Source organism: Giraffa tippelskirchi, chromosome 14 (assembly GCF_054371585.1).
Source record: "Giraffa tippelskirchi isolate mGirTip1 chromosome 14, T2T-mGirTip1v1.2.pri, whole genome shotgun sequence".
Classification (NCBI taxonomy): Eukaryota; Metazoa; Chordata; class Mammalia; order Artiodactyla; family Giraffidae; genus Giraffa; species Giraffa tippelskirchi.
Window position 1 is genome coordinate 12972581 of NC_137288.1, and position 9920 is coordinate 12982500.

General features: G+C 59.6%; 1 long non-coding RNA gene across 2 annotated transcripts in view; it reads right to left on the reverse strand.

The window, feature by feature from the left end:
* Window positions 1–206: 206 nt before the first annotated feature.
* Window positions 207–9920, reverse strand: part of LOC145534299 (uncharacterized) — a 30728-nt gene continuing 21014 nt past the window's right edge. The window contains exons 2-3 of one of the 2 annotated variants that reach the window (XR_014074439.1): window positions 4122–4315; window positions 207–3494 (exon numbers count right to left, since the gene is read on the reverse strand). This is a non-coding gene — a long non-coding RNA (uncharacterized LOC145534299). The remainder of the gene's footprint in view (window positions 3495–4121; window positions 4316–9920) is intronic. The other variant, XR_014074438.1, reaches the window with a different exon arrangement.

A 9920-nucleotide genomic window follows, 5' to 3' on the forward strand; every position in this document is an offset into this window, starting at 1 on the left:
CAAACTTCTACAAAGAAATAAGCAAATTTTTGTGCAATGTCCAGTTATCTCTTTCTAGGTTGATAGACTGATCAATGCCATGGTTAATTCCCACAGTAAGTGGATGCCACCCTGTAAATCTTCTTGGCTCATTGCCTGCCACACCTGCTCCATTGCTGGTTAGGAGTAATTTTGTAAAACATGAAAGATAACACAAAATGGACTGATGACTCTGAGAGAAGAATTGTAATTGGAGGAAATTTCAGGACTGGCTCTGACAGTGCCTCCCGGAAAAAGTAAAACTCATACAGAGAGTAGAAAAGTGGTTACTAGGGCTATGGGGAGAGGTTGGTAAAAGGGAACAAATGTTCAGCTATAAGATGAATAGAGTCTGAGGATCTAATGTAAAACACGGCAATCTTTTTGACATGTTTTGTATAAATGAAATCTTATGAAGATAAAATCTAAGTGGGAAAGATGGAGGGAAGAAAAAAAAAAGAAGGTGAAATATGTGAGGTGATATGAATTAACTGGATGAGGAATCCTTTCACATCGTAAACACGTGAAATCACCACAGTCATATTTCAATTTCTTGCAATTTTATATGTCAATTGTACCTCAAAAAAGTTGAAATTTTAAAAAAGATATTACAGGATCTATGAAAAACCGTGAAGATTGTGTCTGGCTTGATAACATTGAGAACCTAGAACTCAGGCGATCCAAAACGTCCCCCTGACTAGTAGAGTGTTTGTGTCATCGGTTACTCAATTCTGAATTATCATAGGTTCCAGAATTGTCGGTTGGATGCAAGATTTCAAAGCAGCCACATACTGGAAAACTTAGTTTTAATGAGTTTAGTTCTATTCTCTCAAAGTGGAGAGCTCTATTTAAAGATGATACTTTACGTGGACTTCCTTGATTTTTCGTACGTTGGATCAGAGACGGATGTAGTGAGATACCATGAAGTAATTCCCTGTTTTTCTCTTTATAATTTCCGCGACATGATCCTTCTAGTTAGTAAGAAACATTTGTGTTGCCTTGAAGAGAACTAGATTATTATCATAATAATGGAAAGGGAAAGTAGTAGGTTTATGCTTGGCCCTCTTATATTTAAAATATACCTTTTTGGCTACAGTGTGAGGCACGGGAGATCTAGATCCTGCAATCGAGGAAAGAATCTGTGCCCTTTGCAATGGAAGCAAACTGTCTTAATCCCTGGAACCCTAAGGAAGTTCCTCAAAAGAGACGGTTTGCGACTAGGTCAGAAATGATAGTCTTCAAAGGCAATGCAATCCCTTTGACTTCAAAGGAACAAAATTTACTGACTGAAGAAAAGCCTCTGGGTAATACGAATGAGGAGTCTCTGACCTATGAGCAGCACATCAATACTCCTGTTGCCGGCAATAGGAGTAAAGAGGACATCCCATGACACAGAATGACCTGTCCCAGGAGAGAAGCCCAGGTTCATTCTGCCTGAGAGGAGAAGGCGGGCCGAGTGATGGTCTGGGAAGGGTTTAGAGACTCAGGGTGAGGGCACATGGCTACGCTTGCCGATGCGGGGTCAGATTCCCGATGAGATGAGACGACACGGCTCACCAGCATGGTGGGGCCGTCAGGAACCCCCTCGAATCTTGCAGACCCTCTGCGACCAATGAGAGAGAGCCAGGCACCACTGCTCAGGGGCACAGCTTCTGCTCTGCTCTTGGCAGGTCCCGGTCACCTGCCACCTTCCTGTCTCCAGCAGAGGTAAAGTGAGGCCCAAATGCCTCCTGAGGATCTTTGAGCCCAGAACAGAAACTCTCTTTTTTTCGGTGGCCTGGAGTGTCACAAGCAATCCGAAGGTGAGCGGAATTAAATGCAAGTAGTCAGAATAATGGTGAGAACAAAAGGAAATGGCAAGTCATTGTTAACAATCCATCTTGGACTTAAAGTTTTGTGAAGAGAGAGACGGAACCTAGCTTCAGAAGGGGAGGGAGGTCCCGCAAGGTCGAATGAGGCCCACTGGTGGCTGGGGACTCATCTGGAGGAACTTCTCTGAAGAAGGGCCTGGGATCCATCTGAAAGCGGGAGTGAGAACCCGGGCCCGGGAGTGAGCGTCCAGAGCTGGAACGAGAGCTCCTGGGAGACTGACTCGAGCGCGGCTGGTTTCCGGGGCACCCACCTCCCCTTCTCCTCAGCTGATGCCCGCAGGCTGGGTAACGGCCCTTGAGGGAGAAGCCTTGGCAGAAGGTCTCCCCATGGAGGGAGCCCACAGGTGTCTCAGTCTGTTAGTGGCAGTTGCTCGTTCTCTCGGGCTGCCAGCCCATCTGAGCTGTTTCCGTTGGAGGGAAAATCGGCCTGAAGTTATGCCTGAGGCCCGGGCTCTCTTATTATCAAATTAGGCGAATATCCGATACATAATGTGAATACCTGGCCTACTGCCATGGAATTTCTAAATATCCGTGTGCCGAAAGCTAACTCCACCCCCACGTGTGCAAGCTAATTCAGGGGAACTCGCTCGTGTCTGACCCGTGTGGTAGTAGTGGTGAGAGCAGGAGTGGATCGGGAGCGAAAGGACCAGGTGGAATTTCTCGATTCAAATCCATGAATCTCTGAGGACTTCGTGAGCACGTTACACTTGAAGTGTCATTCCTGGCCTGAGAGGGAGCACGAACAGTACTTTTCTGACGGCTTCATGGAGACGTGAGACAGGAGTCGAGATCCACAGTATGCAGCGAGCGGTATCTTTGCTTATAGGCAGATCCAGAAAAAGCTATCAGCTCACTCTTGGTTCTTTCAAAGCATGTATTAGCTGTGTGGTTGCCTGATATGTGAGTGCCGTCCACCTAGACTGTACGTACACGCACCTCACGCACCGAGTATCTGTCGGCCTTGTAGATGAGGAGGTGGCTGAGCGGCGTTTGCGCAAGTGACTGGGTTTGAATCTAGACAGCACCCTTTGCTGTGGGCTTGGTGAAGTGCAGGTCCTCAGTACACGGGATTCTCATCCTTCCTGGCCTGTTTCTGGCTCCTCCTTACTATCTGGGTTCCACAAGCCTCATCTTTAGCAGCACCGGTGTGCTCTTACCACAAACCTCCGAACAGCACGTTCTTTCAAGGTGCCTCCTCGTCCTTCACCGCTGGTGCTGGGCTCAGACCGTCCCCTGCCCCACGGCCCTTTCCCGGGCCTTTCCTTTTCACTCTCCCGTGGCTAAAGCTCTGACCCGTCCTCCAAGCGCGAGGCCTCTTCTCACTATTTCGCATTCCAGGCAAGCCTACTTATTCTGGGAGTTATTCCCCCTTGATACTTTCTGTCTATAACCAGGACCAGGACCAAGCATACAAATCTCTTTCCACGCAACCCCTTCTTGACGCTCAGCTCTGCCGGGCGTGTTGGTGCTGACTCTCGTACGGATGGTGAGTTGACAGGTGACCGGCGACGGGCGAGCTTTTCATGAACCACGTGGAAAGTATGGTTGGCAAGCCTCTGACACAGATTCCCCCATGGGAAAACATCGTCACCTCCTGAGACAGTCCTGGGAACAAAGTCAATGAACAGAGGATTCAGTGCTTCCGGACACATCGAGTGCTTGTTGCAGACACAACCTGCCCCCAGAGCATCCAAGATCAAGTGTGAGGAAAGGCCTAGGAGTAGCGGGACCGGGGACTGAACAAGTCGGCTCTGCTCCTCTCCCGGCTGCAGTCCGAAGAAACGCCAAACAGGATGCCTCTTTGTTGCCATCAAGTGTCCAGTTCTAAACTTTTGTTAACAATGTATATAATGTTAAGGAGCGGGAGAGCCAGCTTTACTGAAACTTGTGGATCATGCACTTCTTATCCCTGCTACTGTTTGATACAATTAGAGTTTCAGAGCAGCCTGTTTTCCAGCAAAGATACTATATAACCCAAAGGTGCGATTTCTAGTGCCACCTTAATTTCCCCAGTCTCTGGGTACGAGAACTGAACCAAATGTTCTCTAGTATACTTTCAGGGACATGACAAGCTATTCGGATCCTTCCTGATAGATGTTCTGAAAAAGAACTACTAGCTGCAAGAACTAAATCTCAATTTCACCTCCGGCAGAGGAGAAGCTGCGTTGCTGGCAACAGTTAAAATAAACACTGTATCTTCCCAAGAATAGACTGGGTACCCCCAGCGTTTACCTTGAGGCTGCAGCGAGGAAGACTAAGTCTGCCCCTGAACTAGGTCCGTTTCTTTGACTTTAACCTTTATACGTGATTCCTGATATCTTCAGTTTCCGTATGCTGCCTGTAGCCCGAGACGTACAGGGCGCACCCCTCGTCAAGGCTCGGATTTCAAGAGTCTAATACATTTCCATTCAGGTACAGATAGCCATCTGCAGAATAGAGAATAATATTTATCTCGTTGGAGCGCTGCAGGAATATCATGACAGGACACGTGTGGCCCCGCGCGCCCCCAACCACAAGCCCAGATCTCCCGTCTCCCCTCCGAAACCTCCCCCTCCCCCCCCCACACCCAGCCACCGAGGGGGGCCCGGGGAGGGATGGCGGTCTCAGCCCCGGTTCCGAGAGGTCACTCGTGGAGCCGCCCTAGCTAGGCCGAGACGCCAGATGTGGCTGCCCTGCTGCTTCACGTCCCATCTCCGTGAGCCATGCCCAAAAGGCACGTGAAATCATTGAGAGCAAATAGCGCCCCCAGAAAACGCAAAATGATCCTCCTGAACCCCACACGGCCGCCATCTTGGTGGATCCACGTTAGAGGTCATTGGTAGGTATCCCCACTTGATGCCTGAATAGTACTCACACGGACTCGATTTCTTTTCGCTTTTCCTGGGTGCCCTAGCCAGAGAGATCACGTGGGCCGGAGAGCAAACACAGAACAGAACAGAGCCCCGAACCACAGCCAAGTCGAGGGCGTGCGGAACCGCAGGAACTCACAGAGCCTGTGAGGGGACCCAGATGGGGAAGAAGCGTCCGTGCTCACGTATCTCTGGGGAGGTTGGAAGGGGCGCCCGCCAGCGAGGCAGATGCCGCGCGAGTGGCCGGAGACGTTTCTCCGTGGGATCTCTCGGGATGTCGCAGGGTGCCGGGTGCAGGGGCACCCTGGGAGGCCCGGTCCACCGAAAAGCCCGAGAAGTCTTCATGTGGGGCAGGCCCGGGATGGTTTCTTGCAGGGCCGGGCGAGGAGAATTCGGGGGCCCATACCTCCAAGCCCCACACGTCTCGAGAGGGCTCCACGTGGCATTCTGAAAGGCCGGGCGACGGAGGGAAGGGGTTCGTGGCTGCGGACGACGCCTGGCTGGAGGAATTCTTTGTCTTTGGCGACGGTTCACCCCGTAGGTCAGGTCATGAGGTTCCTCGACACCTTCCACGGGGCGGATGTTCACACGGGGAGTGGGGACAGGACGGCGGACTCGCAGGCCACCCTCCTGTCCCCACTGCTCCCCTCCCTCCAGCACTGGAGTTCGAATCTAGATGGGCCTCTGACCGCTCACATCGCTGGGTTTACATCGTGCCGGCTTCACCTTCGATTCTCACAAACTGGCACTCTTGCTGCTGCTAGAAGTGTCCTAGAGAAGAAGACATCGGGTTCCGTACCAGATCAGCTTCTTGGACGTGGCCCTCTGGAGCCCGTGGCTTTGGCTTCAGGGGAAGCGCGCTGCCTACGGTATAGCCTGGCCCGGAAGCTCATCCGAGGATTCCTAAGGAGTTCGCGGGCCCCGAGGATTCTGTTTCCGAAAAGCGTTTTCTGGAACCGGGCGACTTGGGAGAACGTGTCACTGGTGTGGAAAATGGAAGGCCGCTGTCAGAGGGTTCAGTGACCTTTACGCTCCCTCCTTTCACTTGAAAGGCGTCTTCTTTTTTCTCCCCACCCCGCCCCCCAACCCCCCAACCCCCCGCAGCACACACACACCCGACAGCTTGCCTGACCGTTGTTGCTGGGGAGATGAAATCCCAGGAGACGGGAGGCCAAGTCTCTCTCACACCCCGGGGCAAACGATAGGAACGGGTCCCCAGCCGTGTGATGTCTCCGTGTCTCAGCACGGCCGACAGTCTCCTCCTCTTTCTAGGTGCTCCCGTTTCCTCCACCCCCCACCCCCCACCCCCACCCCCCCCCCCGCCACCGACCCCCGCCCCCAGCAGCCCTGCCACCCCACCCCAGACCCGACCGCCCGGCCCGGCCGCCCGGCCGCCTTTCCTTTCCGGTGTTTGTGGCCAGTTATTTTGAAATCCATGTTCTCCTGACCTCAAGCGCACTTTCCCCGCCCACCGGCGCATGCTTGTGTTTGTTGTCGTTGGACTTGATCACGGTCTCGACACAGGTTGACTTTCGTTTTCTCTTGTTGGGGGTCCGAGTGTCTCCTTCTTTTCCTTTCTTGCTCCTGGGCTTGCGTGTCTGTGTCTGTGTCTGCTTTCGAGAAGTCCTGCTTTGTTCTCCGAGCAGCGCTTGCCTGGTTTCGCTTTGCCGGTCGGTCCCTCCCTCCCTGCCTCCCTCCCTTCTCTCTCTCCCTCCCTCCCTCCTTCGGGGGAGGGGGCCCGGGGGAGCCCGGGATGTCACTGGTGCCCCTCTCTCGGCCGTCCCCGCCCCGAGCCCCGCCGCCCGCCGGCGTCTCCGTGGAATGTCCGCCCACCAGCCTGGAATCGCGTGGGTGGGGGGGGGAGCGCGTCTCCTTCGTGGCAGCCTCCTGGGGAGCTATTTCCCAGCTCCTCTCCCTTCCTCTGCGGCCGGGGTCGCGTCGCGTCGCGTCTCTCGGAGGCGGCGGCTCCGAGCCGAGCTCGGGCGTTTGGGCGGCCGGCGCTGTGGCGTCCTCGGCGGCCGGCGACAGCGACCCGTCCTCGGGACATTGGAGCCGGTTGTCAGGAGCCACCTGGCGGCCGCTTTTATAGTGTCCCTCCCCTCTGGAGCTTCGGCGACCTTCAGGAGGGTTGTGACTCAGCCGCCGGGCCCGAGGGCACAGCTCTCAGAGACCGGCTCTGCTGGCAGCGACAGTGGCGGTGGCGCCGAGGCCTAGGGACGTCCTGCTGTCGCCGGAGATTGGTTCTCTAGGTTTCTGAGGAGGGTGGCCGTCGCGGCGGCGGCGGCGCTCCAGAGCCGGGCTCTGGGGTGGCCTGACCGGGCCTCCCTCAGGAGGGTTTGCTTTTCGCCCTCAGGAGGGTTTGCCTTCTTCTGCCAGGAGGGTTGGCTCCCGCCCTCAAAAAGGGTTTGCTGTTCGCCTTTTCAGAAGGGTTTGCGTCTCCCTTCAGGAGGTTTTTGCTTTCCCGCCCTTTCAGGAGGGTTTGCCACCCCCGGAGGGTTTGCTTTCTCACCCCTCCCCAACTCCCTGAATCACGGCCAGGAGGTCAGGGACCGGCTCGAGCCGTCCTGGGTGCCCCGGACAGGACGGTCTGGGGCCCCGGGCGTGGTCCCTCGTTGGGGCCCGCTCGTCTCGTGGGAGGCGCCTCGCCGGCGGGTCTCTCTTCGTTTTTCTCTTTGGCAACTCGAAGCCAAACCCCCGCTCGGAGACTCGGACGGACGGACGGGTACACCTACCCGTGCGGGCGAAGGGGGAGGGCGTCCCCGGCCAGCTCCCTCCCCCTTGGCGTCTGCGCCCCCACTTCGCCCACCGGGCGCCCCCTTCGCCCCCCTCCCCCCCCCCAGTCGACCAGATGACCCCCGACAGCTCCGGGCCTGGTGTTTCTGGGGTAGTGCTGGGGACAGGTGGCGGTGCCAAGGTGCCAAGGTCCCTCCCTGCCAGTCGTGGGTGGGCCCCGCTGTCGGGCGCTGTCATTTTGTCGCCCGAAATGGGCCTTTTCTGCCACCAGGTAAGTGCCGACACGGTCTCTCTCGGCGTCTGCCGCCGAGGACTTTGGGCCTCTGGACGCACGCGGGGCTCTGGGCCTTTGGGCCGCCGGCCTGGGCCTGTGCGTCGGCTCCCGCGTGGCGTGTCTGGCAGACCCGACCCGTGGCGCCACCTCCGGTCTCTGGGCGACCCGAGGGCGGCGGGGCGAGGCGCCGTGGGTCTTCTACCCTGTGTGACCCCCGCTGCGGGCGCCCGGTGGTGGCCGGGACGACCCCCGCTCTGTAGGCTCCGTGCCCCGTGTCAGGCAGCTCCTCCTCCTGGGGTCGTCGGCGGCTGTCGCCTGAGGTGAGGTGAGGTGAGGTGTGGCGGGGGGAGGCGGCCGGTGAGGCTTAAAGCGGGCCCCTCCGGCGACTGCCCTCACCGTGCCTTCCCCCCTCCCCCTCGGCTCAACGGATCGATGTGGTGTGGTCGTGCTCTCCCGGGCCGGGCCTAAGCCGTGCCGGACGAGGGACGGGCGTTCCTGGTGAACGTGTGCGGTCTTCTCGGTCTGTCCACGGGGCCCCTCGCCTGCCTTTCCCCCTGCCCGTCGGGGAGGGTGAGGAAGGCGGGAGGGTGGGTGCGGCCTCCGGCCCTGACTCTCGGTCTCCTGCCCGCCCCCCCTCCACGGGGCGTCAGTGAGGCCGTCGGTCTTCGGACACAGCGGACGCTCTCGCTTCGCCTTCTCGGCGCGTGTCCCGCGAGCGGCCCTCCCCGCGGTGGGGAGGGCTGTGCCCGCCGCTGCGCCGCGCGCCCCGCGTGGGTGGGTGAGCGTGCCTCGTTTGACCCTCGGTGGTGCCCCTGGAGCGCTCCAGGTCGCCCCCTCAGGTGCCTGAGGCCGAGCGGTGGTGTCGTTTCCCTTAACCCGGCGTCCTCCTCGGGTCCCCCACCGCGGTGGGGTGTGTGTGTGTCCCGCGAGTGGCTCTCGTTGGGGGGAGGGGTCGAGACGGGAAGAGAGGCGTGCCTGTTCCCCTCGCCTCTTCCGTTGGGGGCAGGTGCTGCCTCGTCGTGGAGGCACGGGCCGTGCTCCGGCCCCGACCGTGCACACGCTCCCGTGTGGTCGTCCGCTTACCTGTACCGCAGACCCCTCCCGCCCAGTCGAGGATCGGCGGCTCGTGGAGCGCCTCCGTGGGCCCGAAGGAGAGACGATGGGGTGAGGGACGGCGCGCCCTCGGTGAGAAAGCCTTCTCTAGCGATCCGAGAGGGAGCCTCTGGGGTACCGGAGCCCCCGGCCGCTGCCCCTCCTGAGTGCGCAGTGTAGCCGCCGTGGCGACTGCCAGAGCACGTGGGCAGAATCCCCCCACCTCTCCTCTGTGAGGGGGGATGGGTGCGCCGGCCCCGCGGTGGGGCCGTGTGCCGCTCGTTGCCTACCGCGGCCCGCGCCTCCCCCCGCCGAGTCGGGGGAGGGTCCCGCCGGGCCCCGCCGGGTGTCCGGCACGTGGGGGGGAACCGTGCGTGCGCCGCGTGCGTGCGGCCGCCCCCGCGGTGTGAGTGCAGGAGGAGAAGGGCCGGGGGGCGACGCCCGGTCGGCCCCGGCTTCCCCAGCCCCGCGGCCGTGGCGAGGAGGAGTCCGTCGCGCCCGCCCTCGTCCCCGAGCCGGTGGCGGCGCGCGGGCACGGTCTGGGCCGCCTCGCTCGAGAGCGTGTCCCCGGGATGTGGCGCCTCGGGGTCAGACTAGATGGAGAGACGGATCCGTCGAGGGTGGGCGGAGGAGACGGGTGGACGGCGCCGCCGGCCCTGGCGGCGGGGCCGGGGCGTGGGACTCCGCTCCGGGGCCGGCCGGGGCCGGCCGGCGTCCCAGGCGTCGCGGGACCGCCCTCGTGTGTGGGTGGCGGTGGGATCCCGCGCTGGTTTTCCTGGCGGCCCGGCCGTGTTCCCGGTGGTCTTCTCTGGTCCCCGGGCGGCGCCCGCGCCCCCTGTCCCGTGGCCGTCGCTGTGCGCGCTTGCCGGCCCCTCCCCGCCGCTGCCGGCCTTCCTCCTCGGCCCGCGCGTGCGACCGCCCGCGTGCCCTTCCCCCCTGTCTGGGACCGAGTCGGCTTCGCCTCCTGTGGGTGTCGTCCCCGGGCGGAGCAGTGCCCTCGGAGTCCCTGAGAGAAGTGAGGGGAGGGGCCTGGCGCGGCGGGGCCGCGCGAGTGAGGGCCGTGGCGGGCACGCCGGTACGCAG